This window comes from Tympanuchus pallidicinctus, unplaced genomic scaffold (genome assembly GCF_026119805.1).
Source record: "Tympanuchus pallidicinctus isolate F22 unplaced genomic scaffold, pur_lepc_1.0 scaffold21, whole genome shotgun sequence".
NCBI lineage: Eukaryota > Metazoa > Chordata > Aves > Galliformes > Phasianidae > Tympanuchus > Tympanuchus pallidicinctus.
In genome coordinates, this window is record NW_026294733.1 from 7,028,796 (window position 1) to 7,049,295 (window position 20,500).

Genomic DNA, 20,500 nt, shown 5'->3' on the forward strand with positions numbered 1-20,500 from the left:
AGCAAAGCTACATTAAAGTGCAGCTTGCATTTAAAAACAAGCAAAAATACACTGAACTGAACCCTGCATATTCTCAGAGAGAGATGGGCTCACCAGATTTTCATTAAATTACTTAATTATGTTTATACAAAAAGCACCTGGTTTCTTCTAGTTTTAAAGTGACTGTCTGACCTAGCAATGCCTTAGCTAAGTAAAGCAATGACTGAGAAGAAGATTGCAGATGCCGGGGAGCCCTTTTGTTTCTTTCAGATAGGAACAACAATTCCCATTCACAAAGCAGATTAAAACTCATCTTTCAAATGGATTCACTGTATTGCCCCCAATTTATGAGCAAACGAAATCACTGTGATCAGGTGTGGGTATGAAGTAGCACTAGGTGTTGTTGATTAGGACAGAATCACCTGTTTCTTAAAGCCCTGCTGGGGGCCGGGGGGGTAGAAGCCATTTGCTCCCATTGTGTTTCTAAGCCTGAGAATATGCATGACTCCTGTGAGCGGGTCCTTTACGTGAGTGCTTTCAGGTATGGCTATTTATTTATCTAGATAATATCTTGTAGAAGTTTGTCTAAATGCAGATTCAGTTAATTGGTGATATATGTATTTTTAGTGGGATTAGATGTGGCTCATATTTACTAGGCTTGAAAAAGAGAACAAGGACTCTCTATTTAAAACTATTCCAGGCGTGAAACCGTTATATTTGCCCGGTTGAGTACACGGGAGTTTAGAGAAGCACATTTTTTGAGGTTCAAGACAATACAAATAGTCAAATGCTGAACAAGCATGGTTGTTCTGGTAAGCCTTGCTCAATGACTGAATGTTCAACTATTTATAATTTTTTTTTTTTAAAGCTCCTTTTCCTTTCCTCTTCTCCTTTTAGCCCATCACCATCAGACATAAACTGTTTTGTTCTTACTAGTTGAATCTAAGCAGAATGCCAGCATTGGAATCCAGCTAACATCTCAACCCCAAGGAGATTTATGTAGCTGCAAATAGAAAAATAGGAGTATTCATAAAGCAGTAGCTGAGTCATGCTAGTTGGCTGGGACTTTGCTTTATCCTACCGATAAGTGAAGATGGTGAATGTATTGCAAACTAAACTTTGTGATGTAAAAAGAAGGAAAATCAGTAACAAAACTCAGATCTGTTTGGGGATTTGTTTTCTCTTGTACACGTGTCAAGATACTGTAGTTTAAGTAGCAAAAAATGGAGCGATTTGCTCTTTTTAATTCTGTCTGATCAGCTGTAACTCTAGATTATCATACAGATTTCCTGGAGATGAATCATTCAGACTGCTTAAAAATGTGAAATGATTGATACCAATTTTCTGTTGAGAAAGCTGTGTTTAGTTAAACTGTAAGCTTCCCCTAATGAAATAATCTGCCCAAATCTGGGCTGTTGTCCACAAAATGCAGAGAGGCTGAAAAACAAAGCATGTTGATTGCTAACAAGGACCTATTTTTGCTGTCAATCAGCGCTTTTTATTTCAAACTGGACGAAACTTTTAGATGCGATATTTGTGAGTCTTTACAGCAAGTCTCTGGCATTTCAGTAAATCAAGGCATCATTTTTTCAGGAAAAACTTCACCCTAAATTTTGTCGTGTTTTGCTGTCTTTGTGTCAGTTTGAACAGATTTGTTGCATGTTTCTGATTCTCACATAAATAAAGTTCAGCCCACTGCTCTTACTTTGCTAGCCTTGCTGCTGCAGTGAGGAATCTAAGAAATTAGCCGAGGAAACCAGGGCATCTTTGGATTGTCTCCAAAACCACATTAACACTCACTGCTTCAGGAGGAAAGAGGCAAAAGCCTCTTATTTCCTTCGAAGGCAGGAATTCTGGAAATCTTTAACTGATACATCAATGTGCTTTCAATATCTTTATTCAGAATTTAAACTGTATTTCATTGTTAACAACTTGTGCTTTAGCTTCATTTCTAACTAATACACTGTCAGGAGAGCAGATGGCAAAAGTTACAGGTGTTGTTTTTTAATGCATTTGTCAAAAAAGAGTTGCCTGCTGTTTTCACGGGTACAGCCAGGCAAGGACTCACCAGCTGGGTGTTGCTGCAGTGCTACCCACCTGTGTGGCTTTGTCTAGCTTGACTTGGTGTTGGCAATGCTGAGTGATGTTTTCTGCTTTCTTTGCCTGAATAGGTCTGAGGCTGGGCCTTAAAACAAGGGACATGATAGTTGCCAAAGTATCTTTTAGATTCAAGGGGCTACAAAGCTGTATGAAGTTCTGTGAACCCTGTATATAAGCTTGAAGATCTAAGTTGCAAGTAAAAGTTTGTCTTGTTCTGTTAAGTACTTCAGATTAGATTATAATACACTAGAGATAGCAATTTTTCATTGAGGTTGTCTTAACATTTTCTGTTATTTTCTTTGTATCCCTGAGGGAGGGATATGTGCACTTTCTTTTCTATGCATTTGTAATTAGGAATGATGTTGTCTGCAGAATTGTTGCTGCACAGCTCTGTGTTGTGCACTCCTGTAATTTTAGTCCTTTTTGAGAATTCAAGGGAAAACCTAAGGTACCCAATTTATCAAGCACTTTTCGTATAATAAGCTTTTTCTCAGATTCTCAAGTGCTGAGAATGACTTCTTTGATTAAGAACCTTTTTAAAAGGTGCAAAGGCTTTTTCTGTATCATAATTTGCACTTGCTCAATTGATGCCTTCCTTCTGTCTCCCTCCCTCCTCCAGTAGATGAGCTGTTCAACTAAAAGGCAAATTTAGTCATCATGAAGGGATTTTTGTAGTCGTGATAGAGTAAAGCGCAGCATGAAGATGTAGATGTTCATATGCAACCATTTAAACCAGAGAACCATTTAAAGGAGCGTTGATTGCTGAAACAAATATGTATAGACATTTTCTAAGAGCTAAGGGAACTATTTACGTATTTAGGCCTATGTATGTGTTTGTTGGTGTGACACTGACTACAGGCATTAGATAAGGACTTGGAGGGCACACTGGGGTTTGAATTACAACCAAACCCAGCTGCCCATCTTGAATGCCATCATGCTACTCCTTGTCACCACCTGTTGTGATTCTGCTCAATGCTGCAGAATTGACACTGTGCAACACAGCAAAGTGCTATGTAATCTGCTCTACTGCATCTGGAAGAGGAAAAATAAACATGTACTGTCTGTCACTTTGGATAACAAGCCTCTTATCAGCTCTTACAATGTTTGTAAGGGAGTTGGGGGTAAGTGCCCATGGTTCACTAGTTCAACACCTGTGCTGATAATACCAGCTAATGTGCGATTAGCTCTCTGTAAAGTAAAGCTACTACCAAGTTATTTCTCTCTATGATGGAGCACTGCACAGTGTGCTGAAGGTACAAACCTTGACTAACATAGCATGGTTTTAACTACTGAAGAGTTTTCACAGTGCATCTGAATGTAGACTGTATTCATAGGTGTTGTTTCTTTTGACAGATTATGGCAGTGTGGAAATGGAGGACAAATACAGATAGATGTTATTTTTCTTACATCTCATTGTGTTGTTTGGCAAGTAGGTTTGACAATTTTACGTAGTTGTTAAATTCACAACTATACTACTGGATTCTGAGTCCTACACTTCTAACAAACAACCCGGCAAGGAATAGTGTGGCTTTTAGAAGACTGAGGACAAACAGCCTGAAACTGGGAAAACTCTTCCTCAGCCCTGCTTTGTCAGCTGAAAAAGAGAAGTATTAGCTCTGCAGTTTAGGTGTAGAGACATGTTTGGTTGCTAGCTAATCATAGGTGATAAAGAAAAAAGCATATGTATACACTTTTTCCCTTTTGAAAGAAGCACAGAATGTTTTACTGTTCTCATCAGAAAAGCTGGCATGCAAACATGGTTGTTTGGCTATTCTTCATTCAGTGCAATTCTGGAGAGTGTAAATTCATTTTGAAGTAATGTAAGACTACTCGTGTGTGTGTGTATGTTGTTAAAAAGGCTTTTTGTGTTACAGAAGTACTGCAGAGATGTACATCCAAAGCAGGCTGTAAAGCCCTGAATGGATTAGGGAACTTGTAAGTGAGGAGTGGTTCTTGTTCTCATGGAGTGGTGCTTGTTGTTGGCAGTAGTTGGGTGGGATGTGAAGGAGGAGGAACAAGGGTGACCTGAAGGAAAAATAAGTTATTTTTTGTAATCTTAATTTTCACTTCTAAACTTGAGTAATAAACTTGACTACATTGCCAACTGGACCTGGCCTGGGTTGTGTTCCTGTCCTTGATCATCTCAGTAGATATTTCACTCTTTCTTCAGGTTTATACTGATATATGAGGATACTTCAGTATGTACAGTGTGAAGGTGATGCTACAAACATTATTTTTTTCCCCTAGTGAGAGAATCTGGAGAAGGTCATTGTGGCTTGTGCAGAGAGTATAATTATCTGTGTCCTGTAATACCAGATTTATCCAGTTGTTCTTTTTCGGGTCTCAAAAAGAAGAGATTGAGTAAGAGGAATATGGGAACTGCTCTGTAATCCAGTTTTTTCTCTATATTAATTTAACATATTGTATTGAGATCCAGGTGATGTCAAAATTCTTTGAGATGTTCGGTTGACTGACCCAGTAAGGAGAAACACTTCCTGAAAATGTTTTATGAATGAGTAACTGGGTGTCAGCAGTAAGGAATGTCATGCTTGGTTCTGCTCCAACATCTGGCAAATTAAACTTCTGAAACTCTTGTTCATTATGTAAATGGAAGAGTTGTGCTGAAGCATTATCATGGCAAAGTGACTACTCCTCGCCTAGCGTGGCTGTAATGGTGGGGGATTGTGCTGCTGAAGCACACCAGTCTTGTGGCATAATTGCTAAAACATATACTCTGAGGTGTTCTTTAGAAGGGCTTTATTGCAGATCATCTTGTATTAACACACTGTCATGAGGCCAAAATTGGCATTGTCTTTATCTGGAGCGTTCTGGAAGGGAAACATAGTTTCTCCTGCCCCTTTATCTAGGGCTTATAAATGAAAAAGCACTTAGTCGGATTTGTAGCCCTCATTAAATGATTGTGATACTGGATTTATCTTGTCCTGAGGGTAAAACCTGCTAGTCCTCTCCATTTCTTTGCAGAGCTGCTCAGATGAAGTGTACCCAGGACAGAGCAAACTGGCACTGTGGTGGAATTACATTCTGGAGGGAATAAGGCAGACTATTACAACTACTTTACTGCTTGTTGTAATAGCCAGCCAAGCTGTATGGGTAGGAATGTGCCTGTTGTCCACTTTAACATGTTTGCTGACCCAAAACCTTGCCAAGAACCTATTTGCTGTCAAAATTAAAGCTGCTTTGACTGTGCCCTGATATGTGTTGCTTTAATGGAAGCAATCCAGTGATGGCTGTAGTTCCTGACCACTTCTGAAAGCTTTTTGTCTTGCTCATCCCTAGTGTTGGCTGCCAGATGATGTAATGAAGATACACTGAAAGCACTAGTCATCTACATATTGCTAAGCATTTGGGAAGCATTTTGAAATGTTCCCCCTCAGTTCTACTGAGGAGATAAAACTCCTCACTCCATCAGGTCTGAAGAAAGAACCTCACTTCTATGCTAGAAAGCAAACATAACGGTGTGTGTTTAGGTGTAAGGATGGTGTTCTCTGTGCCTTCAGCTGGGTGAACATGGGTGGTGACAGAGCAGCACAGAGTCCTGGCAGTCATTTTGCTCCCTGTAAAATGACAAATGTGCACATTGCTCTTTCATGGAGAGCAGGTACTGCTGCTGGTGGTGATTTTATTCTCTTCCTCAAAAAATGAAGGGTGATGTTCTGCGGAAATATGGTATGGTTGTATGTACATGGAGTGAGGGAAGATTGGTTAGGATCTGCTTTGCTATAGACAAATTTACATGACTGCAGGGGGCTGTAGAGGGAAGCTGCTTACAAGGGGAAGATTCTGACATAATGAGATAAAAGCTAAAGTGGTCTGACAATAACAGGGAATTATTCCTTTTGTGAAGGCTCTCTCACTACCACTGTGGCTCTAGCATTTCACAGCACAGGTATCAGCACAGCCTGGAGTAGCACTGCCTTCTGCAACCAGCTGCTGCAGCACCTTGCGCGTAAGAGGCACAAAGTGATTGCAGACAAGGAATCCACTGAATTATTGTCTCCTAAGCAGTGTCACTCTTTTCTAAAGGGATGAGGGAAGAAAAGATGTGTGCATGAAAGAGGATATTTCTTCCTTTGACAGGAATCTGATTCTTACATGGTAGGTAATAAAATGAGCTGTTTACTTTTTCCCCTTGTCTTGACCTTTACCTGAGCCTGCCCATAAACTGTTCAGACTCATACCAGTTTAATTTTTCAAAAATAAATGTAACCTTGATATCCATTCTCCTATTCAATTTACTTTCTACTTCAGAAAGATCCCTTCTCTTTGGAGCAGTATGTTCTGCCGCCATTAGTGCTTAGGTCACAAAGTTAATTTTGCTTCTTTAAAGTCGTCAAGGTCTTGATGAATATGACTTTTTGAGGGTAGCAATGAAAGAAAGAAGTGAGTTATACATATTAAAAAACACAATTTTCCCACTCTTTCTCAGAAGGCTAAAGAAAGTCTGTTGGAAGTGTTTGCTTTGCCCTCTTGTGTGGCAGCTTTTTAGAAGGCAATACTAGAAACTGGGGCCAGTTCTTGGAAAGTTTTATCTTCCCTTTTGCCTTTTTCCCTATTTCTCCTTCTGCTTGTGCCTGCTGATCAATGTTACTGCCTCAGCATTCTTCCCCTGTCCACTGACACTCCTTGTTACATTTCCCTGTCGCTTTGTCCTTTAGTCCTTCTTCCAGTCTTGTTTTCTGCCCCTTTATCCTTAGAAAAGACTTAAGTCAGAGCAAGCTGCAGATATAGAGAAGCTCAGCAGGGAATTCAGGGCCCCCAATAGCCTTGCTGCCTGCCTTTCCCTGTACGAGGACTGTTTCCTGGTGCAATTCCTGTAATTAGAAGAGATGTTTTCTCACATCAAGAATTGGTGTGGAGGTGAGGAGACACCTCTCCTAACACCTGAGTTACATTTAAATCAACAAATCCAGTTCACTGTGGGATTCATTTTTTCCTCTTTTTTGTTCCTCCCCTTCCCCCCCGCCCCCCAACCTCATTTCTAAACTTTTTCTTGTTTTCTGATTAGATAAAGACACTTAAGGTTCTCCCTTTGCCTTCATACAATAAAATGAGTATATACAAATGTGAAGAAGCCAGTAAGTTGTGCTATCTACCAGTGATAAACTGAACTCCAAGTACATTTCTGCGAGTGCAATAAATTCCTCTAGCATGTTTTCTCTATTGCAGTCAAGTGCACATGATCTCAATAAAACATAATAAGTCTTTTATTTGGAAATCTCCTCCATCCCTCAGACAGGGGGCTGAGTTGGCAGGATGAGCCAGGTCTGAAAATTATATGTGAATAAAACAAATTACAGTTGTTTTCTCCATGTCGAATTTGCCTTGTAACTACTTTCAGGTTTTCTGTCCAAAATACAGAAATGAACGGCAGCATGGTCATGTTCACGTACGTCCTTGTAACAACTAGATGTGGGATAGAAATATGATTTAACTGCGCTAAAGGGAATCCAAACAGCTTTTCTTCAGTACTCTAGAAGGAGATTAACAGAAGTTGACAATTGCTAAGCAGTCTGTGTTGCTTCAGTTTTAACATGGTGCAAGCAAGCACAGGGCAGAGCAGGTAGCTGAAAATGTTTGGGTTTGTTGAGACAGTGCTGGCAGCTTACGTCCTGCTCATCATTTGGAGAAGGCCGTTCTTCATTCCCTATGTTTTGCTCTAATAGTAACATTTTGCTACGTCTAGTTATTTTCAGAATTGGCTAGATAGTAATAATTTTAGGATCAGTATCTAACTGGTCGTTGATATGTGGACAGTATGGTCCATGGGAAGGCATGTTCTGACCCTTCATAATGCTTCTTCCACTGTACGTCCTTTAGCCTTCATCTGCTTGCAAAGAACTGCAGCAACTCCCAAACTCATGGAAAACTGCAAGATGCATAATTTGCTGTGTATGGAGACATGGAATATCCAAAAGGTTGTGCTGGAGAAGTGTCTTCCTATGGATGGCTGCTAGCCTTGAGTCTGAGCGAATGACAGAAAATTGTTTACTTGTCTTCAAAGCCCGTTTTCCCCATCACTCTGCCACCAGAAGATGTCCATTAGTCACATATCCCTACTTCAGACAGTTAGTGCCTACTTGTGGGCTAACGGAAGGAGGAGGTTGTGCTGTGCCAGCAGGAGTAACTCCTATGGCAAACCTCTGTAAGAGCAAGGCATGACTAATTCCACTTCACGTGACAAATGTCTTTTTCTGCATCTAATGTCTGTTTTATGTATTTCTGACCTTTATTTCGTGGCCTTTATCACCATGGTATCTAAGTGCTGAAAGGAGATTTTTGGCTTTGTAGGCTTTAGATTATTGATTTTTCCTGTAACTGTCTCTTCTGATTCAAGGAAAAAGAGAAATATGTAATTTTAACTGGTGGAACTCATATCACAGCCAAATTCAATATTAATGTACTAGATAGGCATACATCAAATATTACCTTTTAATACCCTTATCATTGCTTTTAATGCACTGCTTTGTTCTGCAAGCTCAATATGTGGAAGATTTTCTTTTTTTTTAATAGGATGTTAAATGGCATTTCATGTTGATTCTCTGCTCTGTAATAGGTGTCTGCTATTGATAGCAGTGTCCTGGAGGCACGCACTGAAACCACCCTGCCACCCCATTTCTTTAACTTCAACTGTGTTCACACTTGTAACGTGGAAATGATATTAATTAAGATAAGTCCTTGGGTATGATATGTGAGTCCAGAATTCTGTAAATAGAAATGTCAGTGAGCTGAGCTTCAGGTCCCTTTTTTGTTGAACTCTTTTGACTGCACTCCGTCCTCGGGTGGAGATCAGCAGAAGTCTTTGTTCAGTCTGTTTCTCAACGAAAGTAAACTATCCAAAGATGTAGAATATTTTAGAGGTATTAATCAACCTTGCTAATGGTTGCTATTCAGCTAATCACACTCAAAATGGCACATGGTTATAAAGATGTCAAAGAGATACACAGAACACCTACTGTTAGAGCTCTTCCTATTCTCATTAAAATAAACTCTTATGGCCTAGCTAGTGTAATCATGTGATAAAACACTCAAATTAAGGGCATTTAATAAAAAAACATGGTGGGGAGCTTTGTTAAGGATCTTTTTAGTGTATTTTTGCATTTGCGCTAAGGACCGTTAGAAATAATTTAATCATTGCCTGATTATAAGAATGTTAGAAATAATGGGATCACCGCCTTATCACACGTAGGCTAATTCAGAGGCTCATTATTTATCAAGCATTAAGCATCAAGTCAATCTGGCTTGATACTTGAAAGCAGGAAATTTAAGATGAAAGTTGAAGTGAAGATTAAAAAGTAAGATTAAGCCTATTTATTTCAAACGAGCAGAACCTGCTGAATTCATGCCTGCAAACAGACGGATCGATAAAGTCACTCTTAATCTCAATTCGATGAAGGTAATATGTTGTAAAATCCTTAATTTTTGAGTGATCCATAATTAAGTGATTGTTGGTTTGTTTTTACACTACTCCTTTACCGAAAATATCCTTCTCCCTATTTTAAAAGTGATTACTGCTGTCTGCAGTCTGTGGTTTCCCAATACTCTTGGCGATAAAAGGGTTAGCTCTGAGTATCAAAAGTACAAAGGAGTTCAGTGGCTTGCTCTGCTTATTCTGTAGCTGTGTGTGTGTCTTTGGGGTTCTTTGTTTTTACAGAAGTACATTCTTTTGTATATAAAAGCAGGTTCATATTTTGAAGTATGAAACTTCGAAGGGTTGGGTGCCAAGCCAGATGAAAGGGGGAGGGTAGGAAAAAAGATAAAATCTTTAATAGGAAGTTTGATGGAAATGCATCGGTTCCCTCCTAGGAGTATCTTGGGTTGGAAAGGTTTTCATGATTTTACAGGAAAATGAAAGTATCAGTGTTAACTATATTGGTACTTTGCTCTGATTTTTTTGTTTCCTCGTGGAATTTTGGTATTTAAAATCTTGATAGAGATGGAATCTGGTTTTAAAAATACTTGATGGAGCATTTTGAACTTTTCAAAACCAATTCATCGTCCACTTAGTTGTTTTGAAATACTTTGCTGTATCTGCTTTGCAGACTGAGCAGTTTATAAGCCTATTTGGGGGCCAGTTTACATCTGAATCTGTAAAAGGCTTAGCAGTCTGCTTCACTTCTAGAGCTTCTGACCCTCTCAATAGTTCTGCAGAATTCCAGGTATTGCCTGGCAGTGGGGGTGCTGTGTGCCTCTGGCGTGTGCTCAGGTGGGCTGAGCGGCAGTTGAACCAGCAGAGAGATGCCACTGCAGGACAGGCAGCTCTTTCACTCACTTCTCTGGGCTTGGAGACTGCAGAATCTTCTTTGGGTGTTACATTTTGCCTTGCATGTCACAAGATGCACAGGGGCATATTAGTGGGAAAAGTATCCTGTGTATTTTATGCTTACTGAATTAATCTTATTTAATATAAGCTGTCAGACAACATTACTATAATTTATTTACATAACTAGAGGGATTTACTTCACGTTAGTTTAACCTTGCAGAATGTGTAACGCGTATTTGTGCCACTGCCCTCCATTTCCTGCAGTCAGCCTGCTCAAGTGCTTCTCAATCTGTGATTGATTTGTCTGCTGGTTACTGATGTGTGAGGGGTGAATGTGAACACTGTTCCTACAAAGATCTGATATTCGGATCTCTCTTTATTGTTACACGTATTCAATTAAATGAACTGCTGTGCTCATACTGAACTCAATAAAAATATGCTCTAATTAGTTTTTCTCGTAAAACAAAGCACACGATGTTGACCTTGTTTTATACAAAAAGACCTAAGAGACCTAAGAGACTAAGCTCTGTATTTTTGTCAGGGCCTTCTGCATGTATTATAAGGTTGCTGTAGGATTGTTTTGGAGTTTTTTCTTTGTTTGTTTTTAGTTTATATTTCCTTGAGCTGCTGTGACCTGCTGTTTGAGTGTGCTGCGTTCACTGATGTACTGCACTTCTGATGAAGGAGTTAAAGCATGGCTGTCATAACCAACTGCTATGGCAGCAGCTCTCAAAAGTTTCTCTCCCCCGTTTGGGAGAGAACCCAGAGCGCCCTGCTCTTCAGGTCTGTGGAATCTATGGATTGTGTACATGAAATGGTTGTTCTGTTGAAAATCAATTTAACATGCTCTTGTTTAAGTCATGAAAAGCAAGCATGGGAAAGCTGGGCTTCTGCTATATCCTTTGATGCTGGCATTCTGAAGCACAGTGTTCATCCCCTTAGAAGACAGAAATTACATCAGGAAAAACAAAAAGGAGTGCCCTTTTTTAAGGAGAGTAGTCTTTAGGTAACTCCTGCAGGAAATCTGTAAACCATTAATGCTTTTAGAGGCCACACAGTGGGAAAGGACACAGAACCACATTCTCTGTGTGATGATTTCTGAATGAGATATTGGAAATAGGATGTTCATATAGCCTCTCCTTTCCAGCATAGAACCCTATCCGTCACCCTCATTATGGGTGACGGATAATAAATTTGGGAATGCTGTTGAGAGTGGAGAATGCAGAGGGAAGGGCATTTAGTAAAAACAAGAGTTGGCTTAAGGTCAGAAGGCTTCTCAGAAGGTAAGAAAACTCTCAGTGCAGCAGTAAAAAAAAAATAAAGTAAAAATTAAAAAAAAAAAATAAAAAAAAAATCGCGCAGTTGTTCCCAGTGCTTCCATGATGTGAATAAAGAGTCTGTTCCTGGCAGCAAGTTGGCTGCATTCACCTCAGCACAGGGCTCTGCTTTGTCCTTCAGCTCTGGCTCGCCTTTCTTCCTCCAGTGAGCTGTTTGGGTGCTGCAGTGCCATGGGAAGTGCTGTGCTAGCCTGAAGGCTGATAGGGAAGGAGGAGCCAGGAAGCTGATCAGCTGTTAGCAACATTGCTATCGCTGTGATAGGCTGCCTGCATCCTCACAAGTAAACCACTTTCATTCTTGGTCCCTTTGCTGCATAAGGGAGAGGCTAGCTCCAATTTTTATGTAAGCCATGAGCAAGGAAATGGAGAGGTTTGCCTTGAGGAAATGTGCCTGTGAGGTATAGTTAAACAGGAGAGCCCTTTTAATCACCAAACTGTGATTACATTGAACCATATTCTTTTCAGTATTTTGTGTTCAGAATTTTTCCTGGGTGTAGACCAGGAGAATATGAAACTCATTGGTCTTGTTCTTTTCTCCTTCCTGTCTGTTCCTCCTTTCCCAATGGTGGCAATATCAAGGAGAAACTGAGGATGTCAGAGCAAGCCAAAGTTATTGCTTCAGAAGTATCTGATGCTTTCTGAAGGAAAAGGGGAGAGGTTTTATTGGTAACATCTTTTTAAGGCAAACTTCCAAGTGATGAGATTTCTCCTTGCCTTGCCCTGCCTTGCTGCTATCGGAGCTGCATCCTGGAGGTGCTGCCTGAGAAGACTTCAGTGAAAATGTAATCAAGTCATTCCAGACTTCAATAGAATTCTGCCAGGGAAGAAATGAGAAATGTGCTCCTCTAACTGGGGGAACAGCATCTGAGTTATGAGGGATTAGAATATTTGTGAAGAGAAGAAATACACGCATTTAGAGCCAAGCACTGCGCAGTTTCACAAACTCTAGTAGGGTCAATGCCAGTGCAACAATGCTCCTTTTGATGGTATGCTCCATAAAGCTTAACACTGGTGGAGAAGATAAAGTAGCTGGAGGAATTTTTATGACTAAATTGCCTAAAGCAATTTTATTGGTTTCTTGGTAGATTTTCACCTGTTTGTTCCTTTGCGGCTCTTTCTGTTTACAGAAGTTTCCTCTAGTAACAGGTATTACAAGAAGACAGTAAGAAAGACAGTAAGACAGTAAGAGAGTAAAAGTCTTACAAGAGGCTCGTCAGGAAAGATTAACTAAGTTTCCTCTCGTCAGGCTGGCACTTAAATGTTTAGTTACCCAAAGGTGCACTGCATGATAGTTTTGAATGTCCTTCTTCCATTTCATTTCCTTGTCTTTTCAATTTTGCTTTCTGAGTTCATTTTCATTATTTCCTGTCTATTCCAGTTACAATCTTGATTTTCTGTATGTCTTCTGTCTCGAGATCATTGGTTAACAACAACTAGGTCTGCTGCTGGAGGGTGGAGAATAGGCTTCTGTTTCCTTACTTTCTCTTAATAACCACAACCTTTTAGTAGGATGTACCCCAGCTCTTCTCTGTGTGCCATCCTTGTTCACTCTATAGTTCATGGTTTTAATTGGAATTAACTCCAGGAATTTCCTTTCAGTTTTTCAAGTTTCAGTTTATTTCATTTAAAGCACATTAGCTATTTTTTAACTGGTAGCAGTGATGCCATATTCTCCTGGTACAGAATTTGAAGTTTATAGCATTTATAACGTTATGGTAGTTGCTGTTCCTGGGAAACAGACATTTGGTAGTTTTCGTGGTTTTAAGTACTTCAGAATTCTTCATAGACTTTTTCATTCAACATTCAAAACTGGAATTGAGATAACTGTAATAAACACAAGTTGAAAATAGAAACCATTATTGTTAAGAGAACAAATTTATTTGTGCAAGTACTTAAATTATAAAACCTAAAAGCTGAGAAAATACATACTCTGTAGAGGATAAAGGAAAGGGTGTCGTCCAAGGTGATATTAGAGTAAGGATTGGCATGGAGAGACCCAGGCTTTGGAGATGTGCCTGGGTAATACTAGCAAAGAGAAGTGAATATTTCTATTGTTGCTTGTAGTTCCATTGATGGGTGAAGCATAACGGTGCAGAGGAGCCTTGTGGTGGGAAATAGCATGAGACTGACCAGGCTTCTCCATTTCTTTTTAGGCATTCACTATCAGAAGAAGAAGAGTTGTGTAGCTTTCCTTTCTTTCTTTCTTCCTTTCTTTCTTTCTTTCTTTTTTTTTTTTTTTTTTTTGGTCATAATTGTTTCTGAAAAAACATAATATTCCAAGTGTTTAGCTGTAAATGAAAACAGCCACAGCAGTTTATAGTTCTGCCTCTATGCCCAGCTGCTGGCTGCTACCATACCTGTATGCATTCTCCTATCTTCCAACTACATGCCCTTCCCTTTCCAATTTGACCACTGGGATACTGTGGAAACTCTGCTTGAAAGTCGCATCTTATATTGATTGTTTCCTTTTCCTCTTTTTCCCTTTCTTTGAAAGGAATACAGTAGCAGTTTGAGGAAGTAGGAAATCAAATTCAGGCACAGGAGCAGCGCTGAGCTGTTAAAATTTGATGATAATACCTGACACAGAGGGGAGTGAAGATAAGCTCTTTCTAAGAATAATGGTAATATATATAAGCAAGTAATAAACTGATAAAATGGTGCAGACTCTCATAGGGGTTGTCTTTCTCTATTCTGCTAAAGACTGGTTCCTATTCACTTGTGCTTTAAGGGGGGGGGGGGGGGGGCCTGGAGGGGAATATATCTTCTGAATGAGAAAGAGACACAGGGATGTCTGTCATCTTTAGAGTTCCCGATTTTACCATCAACAACAATGTTATTTTCAGGCTTGGCACTGGAGCAGTACCCATTTCCTCAGAACACGAATGTATGGCAGCATCAACTATAGTTGACTGAATATTTGATTAAAAAAATTCAAGGGAGGATTAACAATTGCAACTTGGAGGTGATCTTCAAATTCTCGGGACTTCAACTCTTGCATTTAAACTTCTAACTGTGGATCCTGAAGCAAATTGCTGCCAGATAACAGCTAAGTAGTGTCCAGCAGGTACTTCTCATATGAATCTTGTTTATGTACTATTTATATCCTTTTGTAATTAAATATGGAATTAAAAAATGGAACTATGTAGTTATGCCTATAGTTGGCCTGTGCTGGGCACATGCTGTTACTGCTATATCCTTTGCTGTTCCTTCAATCTCCTTCTTACACATTTTTATAAATTCTGCCTGGATTCGGATCTCCAAATTTGCTGTCCATGTAGAAGTCAGGATTTGAGCAAGGGAGCTTGTGAATATGGAATCTATTTTGTGAATAAATTTCAGTTTTCAGTAAATTATTTCATAATTAGGAGGAGTAGTTATTGTCTCTTTAAGGACGTATAATTTTTAATGTATTTATTTACTCTTTTCCTTAATATTTATACCATAATAAAGTAAAAAGTTGAGGGCATTCTAGGCAGAAGTGAGTTCTTGCACTGGTGCTAAGCAAAATCCTTTGGACTTGCTACACATGCAGCCAAGGGGGATGGCTTTCAGAATGACCCAAGTTACATTATTAGATGTGAGATGGCACAAGTCTGATGTCCTCTTCCCTTTTGAAGACTACTGAAAGCACCTGGAGTGTCTTGTGGCTCTTTGCACCTTTGTCTCACTTTCAGATAGAATATTCCTTTTCCAAATGTCGTCTCAGCACTCAGGAGCCATATCACCGTTATTTCTTTTTTGTTCACGAGGAGCGGATTATTCTATTTACTACTGAGGAGATGTAAGGGCTGACACTCATTTTAACTGTTTAGACAATAAATATTGAACTTTCTACTTTGCATACATGAAATAGCTAAATGAGGCTGTGTTTTCAAGACAGAGAAGTACGAGGCTTCCATTTCCCTTCTGACTGCTTCTTTAGCAGTGTTTTTCCCCTTCAGTTAAACAAACAAAAAATGCAAGTGAGAAAAACAACTACAGTGAAAAACACCCCAAACATCACCTCACTTATTTGTACCTGCTGTTGCTTGCCATCATGTCTGGTCTGTCAGTATGCATAGAAAGTCAGGAAGTTGTCCTTCTCTTACTGCAAGAGTTCCTGCGTGTACCCATTTCCAGTGCTCTCAAAAAGGATCCTCTTGCCTGAGCAAGGCTTGTATTTAATGAGTATGAATCTTCATCATAACCTTACTACTTCCTGAATTGTTTTTCAGTTGGTTATTATCCATTAATATTGGCTTGTAAAAGTCTTGTAAAAGACTTGTTTCTCAAGTCTTTTGGATCTACTTGTGGGAGGTCTCTGGTTTCATTTTTGCCTGTCTCATTTTTCACTCAAATAGAATGTGGCCTTTCTAGACTTCTAGATGCAGTAGGGTTGGAATAAAAGCATTTGAGGGGAATACACTCTGTGTAGGAAGAGCAGAAAAACTTCTACATTAGTCTGGTTTTGGCAGCAGGAGAGCCATTTAAATTGTTTTTGCTACTCCATTTTCTTATTATGCCTCATTTGGTGCCAGTTTGTTTGCTTCATCTTTCAGATTATCTTGAATTCTTTTTTTCCTGTTTACCAGCTGAACACGTTTCTTTGCAAATAGAACATTCTTGCACTCATGTCAATGACTCTTGAATTTTCAAAGTGCCTATTAGAAGTTGCTTTCAGCTGAAGAGGTCACAACAATATCACAGATGCACAGATTGCTACCCGATTAATACAATTATCAACATGCAGAAATTATGAGTTGAGTGTTTGCATTTGAATATAGCTTTTATTTTAATGCACAGTTTGAAAAGCTTATTTTAAGGAGGCAAGTTTGAATTGGAAATGTTTCCAAGAAATGATTTGTGTCTTTTGTGTGGATCAAAGCAGCAGAAACCATTTAACAATTTGTCTGTCTTTAATGAAATCTAATGGATTTTCTGCATTTCTCTAAATACAATAAGTTGACATAAGTCTATTATTTGTTTTTAATGCTGTAAAAGCTGGTGTTATATTACTTAGTGTATTTAAAACTTCAACAATAAAGATTTTTATTATGTTACATATACAAGCAATTATATTTGACAGTTTGGATGCAAACTTGAATTGGCAGCCGCTTTAGTATTCTCACCAAGAAAAGCATTAGGCTTGTCTATTAAATATGTTTTCTTCCCTAACTTCAGCTGTGTCACAGAAGCCTCTTGTCTCCTTTGCAGCTAACTTTCTGCAGACTTCTTTAAACTTAAGAGGAGAAACACCTTTTTGGATTAGCTTGCCCCAAGAGAAAGCTCAAGTTCTGTTGATATCAGGAAAGAGCTAGAATTAGACAGGAGCTTTGTGAAGATCTGTACTATGTATTAAAAACTGGATATAAAAAAGTGTACTGTAGTCCTAATGCAAGAATTTGGTGAGAATTTGAGCTCTCTATAGCTGTGCCAAAGGAAACCTGTTCCATTCTTTCTTTCTGTTTCTTGAGTAAAGTGATTCTAGCAACCAGTTTGGCAGGGTTGTGGTTAAGCAGCTCAATACATTTATTTTTATGTGTTTCCATTTGTTTACTGCTATCTAACAATGAAAGGAGGAAATCTAGAAGGAGGTGGCCCCAGCAGTGTTACAGAGGTTGGAACTCGGTGATCTTCAGAGTTCCTCCCAACCCAAGCTATTCTATGATTCTAATGTAGGAAACGTTTTTTTCAATCCTTTGTGGGACAATGCAAAGTTTGGTGTGCAACCAGCTTATACATGCAAGTATGGAATGATGATTGAAATGTTACTCAGTTAGTTTTACTTTCAAGGGTATTGATTTAATTTTGTCTTCTGAAGCAACAACGTGATTCAAATGAAGCATATACATGTACAGGAGTCTTCTGCAGGTAAAATAGCTAGTGATCAGGATGACATGTGGGCACAAGCAAGTTACCCCATAACTGGATGAATAATCCTCCCCAAAACTGAAGGCATGCCTTGGTGTATTATGTTGCAACCATTTTAGTGTAGAACTTGATCTGTACCCGTAGAAATCATATTCGTCACTGAAGCAATTATTTTTTTCACTCAGCAAATATAACATCTGAGGAGAATATTTAACTTTGTCCCACAATATTGTCTTTAGAGGAGAAAATAAATGTGCACCCCAAGGACAGGGAAACCCTTCAAATCTCTTGATGCTATTGGCCGAACTCTTAGTTTTTTTAATTGGTACAAATATCATGAAATACTAAGAGTGACTGAGTCAGTCTAAAAAATATTCTGACTTAGTTTACCCTTTTCATCTCATACTTTCTTCAGATGGAAAATATATTGATTTAGACGAACATTTGACAGTACTGTAAATGTTAAATGCAAGGAGTTTTTTTTTAAGCTAAATCGTAATTCGTGTGTTTGCGTCAGAAGCCTGCCATTCAGAGCTGCTTATTATGAGTTATGATGGTTCTATTGGGAGTAGATAAAGATGAAATGCAACATTTGGATGCTGGCATTGTCTCAAATACAGAATGCTGCAAATAAGGAAATTATAGAGGCTGGAAAGCTATTCAGAAAATGCATTTGAATAATGAGTTCTTTTGTGTAGATAGCAACGTATTTTTGGACAATATGCTAATAAACACAGACATAGAGTGTATTTAATAAATGAGCAATTAAGAACCTTCTGGCCAATAAGTGAAAAATGCAACAGTCTGGCCTTTATGTCTAGAAATGTCTACCTCTAGAAATCTGTAAAATGATAGAATTTAAGGCTGACTGCAGAAGGATTTCTCAGCTTCACATGCTGTAGATGATAATTTGAATTATCAGCATGTTCATAGAGTTGGAGCATTTGGAGAAGACAGAGTTGCAAGGAGTGCCAGGCATCTGATGCTTCCTTCCAAATCTTTTCTGGATTCTGCAGTCCCCAAATTCTGCCTGATTCACTTTAGATATTCTTCCTTGACCTCTCTCAGGCCTTTTGCCAGTCATTGAAATGCATGTTCCTACGTCTCTTCTAGGAGAGAAGAGCAAGTAATTTTCATAGAATCTTTTAAACTCTGATGAGAAAATTCTTCACTTACCTGTGTGCTTACAGCTGGTTGGCTTCTTTCAGTACACTGTTAGAGGAACCTAGTCCTAGTCCAATTTGTGGAAGGAAACAGCCTCATGATTTCTTAGCATACATACTGTCAGTAACAGTACTCTATAAATGAAGTTTATTGATGACCACCTGTTCCTCCCCACTAGAGCATGTTTCAGCTCATTTTCATTCAAATTTCTTGTTTAAATATGATCTGCCAGCAACATCTCCAGCATCCACCCTGTCTCCATTATCCACTAATCTTGTTTTTATTAGGATCATTCATGATGATCTGTACATTTAGACAGTAATCAAAGTTATACAACAGTAAGCCATAGTTTCACACAAAGTAACTCAAATCTCTTCAAGGTAATAACATAATTAGCTGATTAATTTGCCAATTTATTTAGTACTCATTTTGTATTAAATGAATAATATCCAACAATCACTCAGACATTGATGACATTTCTACTTAGCTTCACTGGTAAAGCTGGTGGAATAAAACCATACTGCAAATTGAATTTGTTTATGTGGGAATTTAGCCATAAATTGGAAAAGCCAGTTGGAATGCAGAACTATAGCATCATCTTTACTTATGGGAAAGTATACTTCAGTTTTCTAATTCATTGAAAAATGAATCGGGCAGATGGAGCTCTCAGGAGAATTGTCGAAGGGTTCTGTCTGTCTGCCTGGGGTTGGCATAAGTGTTTAACTTTTGCTGTCTCTGGTAATGACATTAGCTGCTGGAGAAAGCAAGTGTTGAGGAAGTGAAGAAAAAGAAACGAGCTGCTGCTCGAGGTTCTGAGGCTGCTGCTTTTTCTCCTAGGGCATGTAAACCAAAACACCATAAAACACCTTGGAGTCTGACACAAAAGTGTCAGTGGGAAGATCTATGTGCAGCTGTCCTTCATCTTCTGAGCTCCTAATGTTAGAAGTGCTGCCTGATGGCAGTGCAGGGTCTGCACATGTGTAAGCATGAGGAATCTCAAAAACTTTTTTTTCCTAATAATTGTTCTTAAGAAAAACAACAATGCTGTGGAAAGATCAGACATCTATGTTTACTGTCTATAATTGAATGACAGGGGTTATTATTTTTGGTGTGCGGATTAAATAGGAAAAGAAATTAATTTTTTTAATTAGGTTTCTGAGCCTGGAAGACTTTTTTTTTTTTCACTTGTCTGGAATATTTTTTTCTTTTTCCAGCAATTACAAAAAGAACCTGCAGTGACTTTGTGGTGAGGATGTTGTCAGATGATAGCACACTTAGCAACTCTGAGTATGCACAGAGCTTTGTAGGCAGAGCAGCTGAAGGTAATGTTTTTTCAGTACCAGGATGGGTTTCCCATACTGCAGTCTGCTCTATGAGTTCAGTTCTGGTGTCAATTCAGAGTTAGTGAGCCTGTTCCAGACTTCTGTCAAGCATAGTTTAAGGAAGAAAATGTGCAGGACTGGGATTTAGTGCTTTAAAATACAGAGGCTGTGTGGGAGTCAGATCCTGGTCAGACCTTTAGTTTTTCTGTTAGCATCATAGGTGTTTCTTTTAAGCACCTTGTTTTTGGTGCAGAGGTTTTTTTTTGGCCATGATGCTGTTTTGCTCCAACACGGTATGCAGAAGATTTCCAAGCTGCATCTCTCTTTGTGTAAAACAAATATGGATTGTACAAGGATATTGTCTAAAGGTCACACAGTTGGTGTGTGTTTTTTCAAGAACTATCTGCTAAGTGTGATATTTTTGTTAACTGCAGATTTTGATCGAGCCACAGAGTTAGTCTTTCAGC

General features: G+C 38.9%; 1 long non-coding RNA gene across 2 annotated transcripts in view; it reads left to right on the forward strand.

Moving 5' to 3' along the window:
- Positions 1-432: 432 nt before the first annotated feature.
- LOC128081594 (uncharacterized) overlaps positions 433-20,500 on the forward strand; it is a 54,242-nt gene continuing 34,174 nt past the window's right edge. For both annotated transcript variants that reach the window (XR_008207283.1, XR_008207284.1), the window contains exon 1: positions 433-520. This is a non-coding gene — a long non-coding RNA (uncharacterized LOC128081594). The remainder of the gene's footprint in view (positions 521-20,500) is intronic.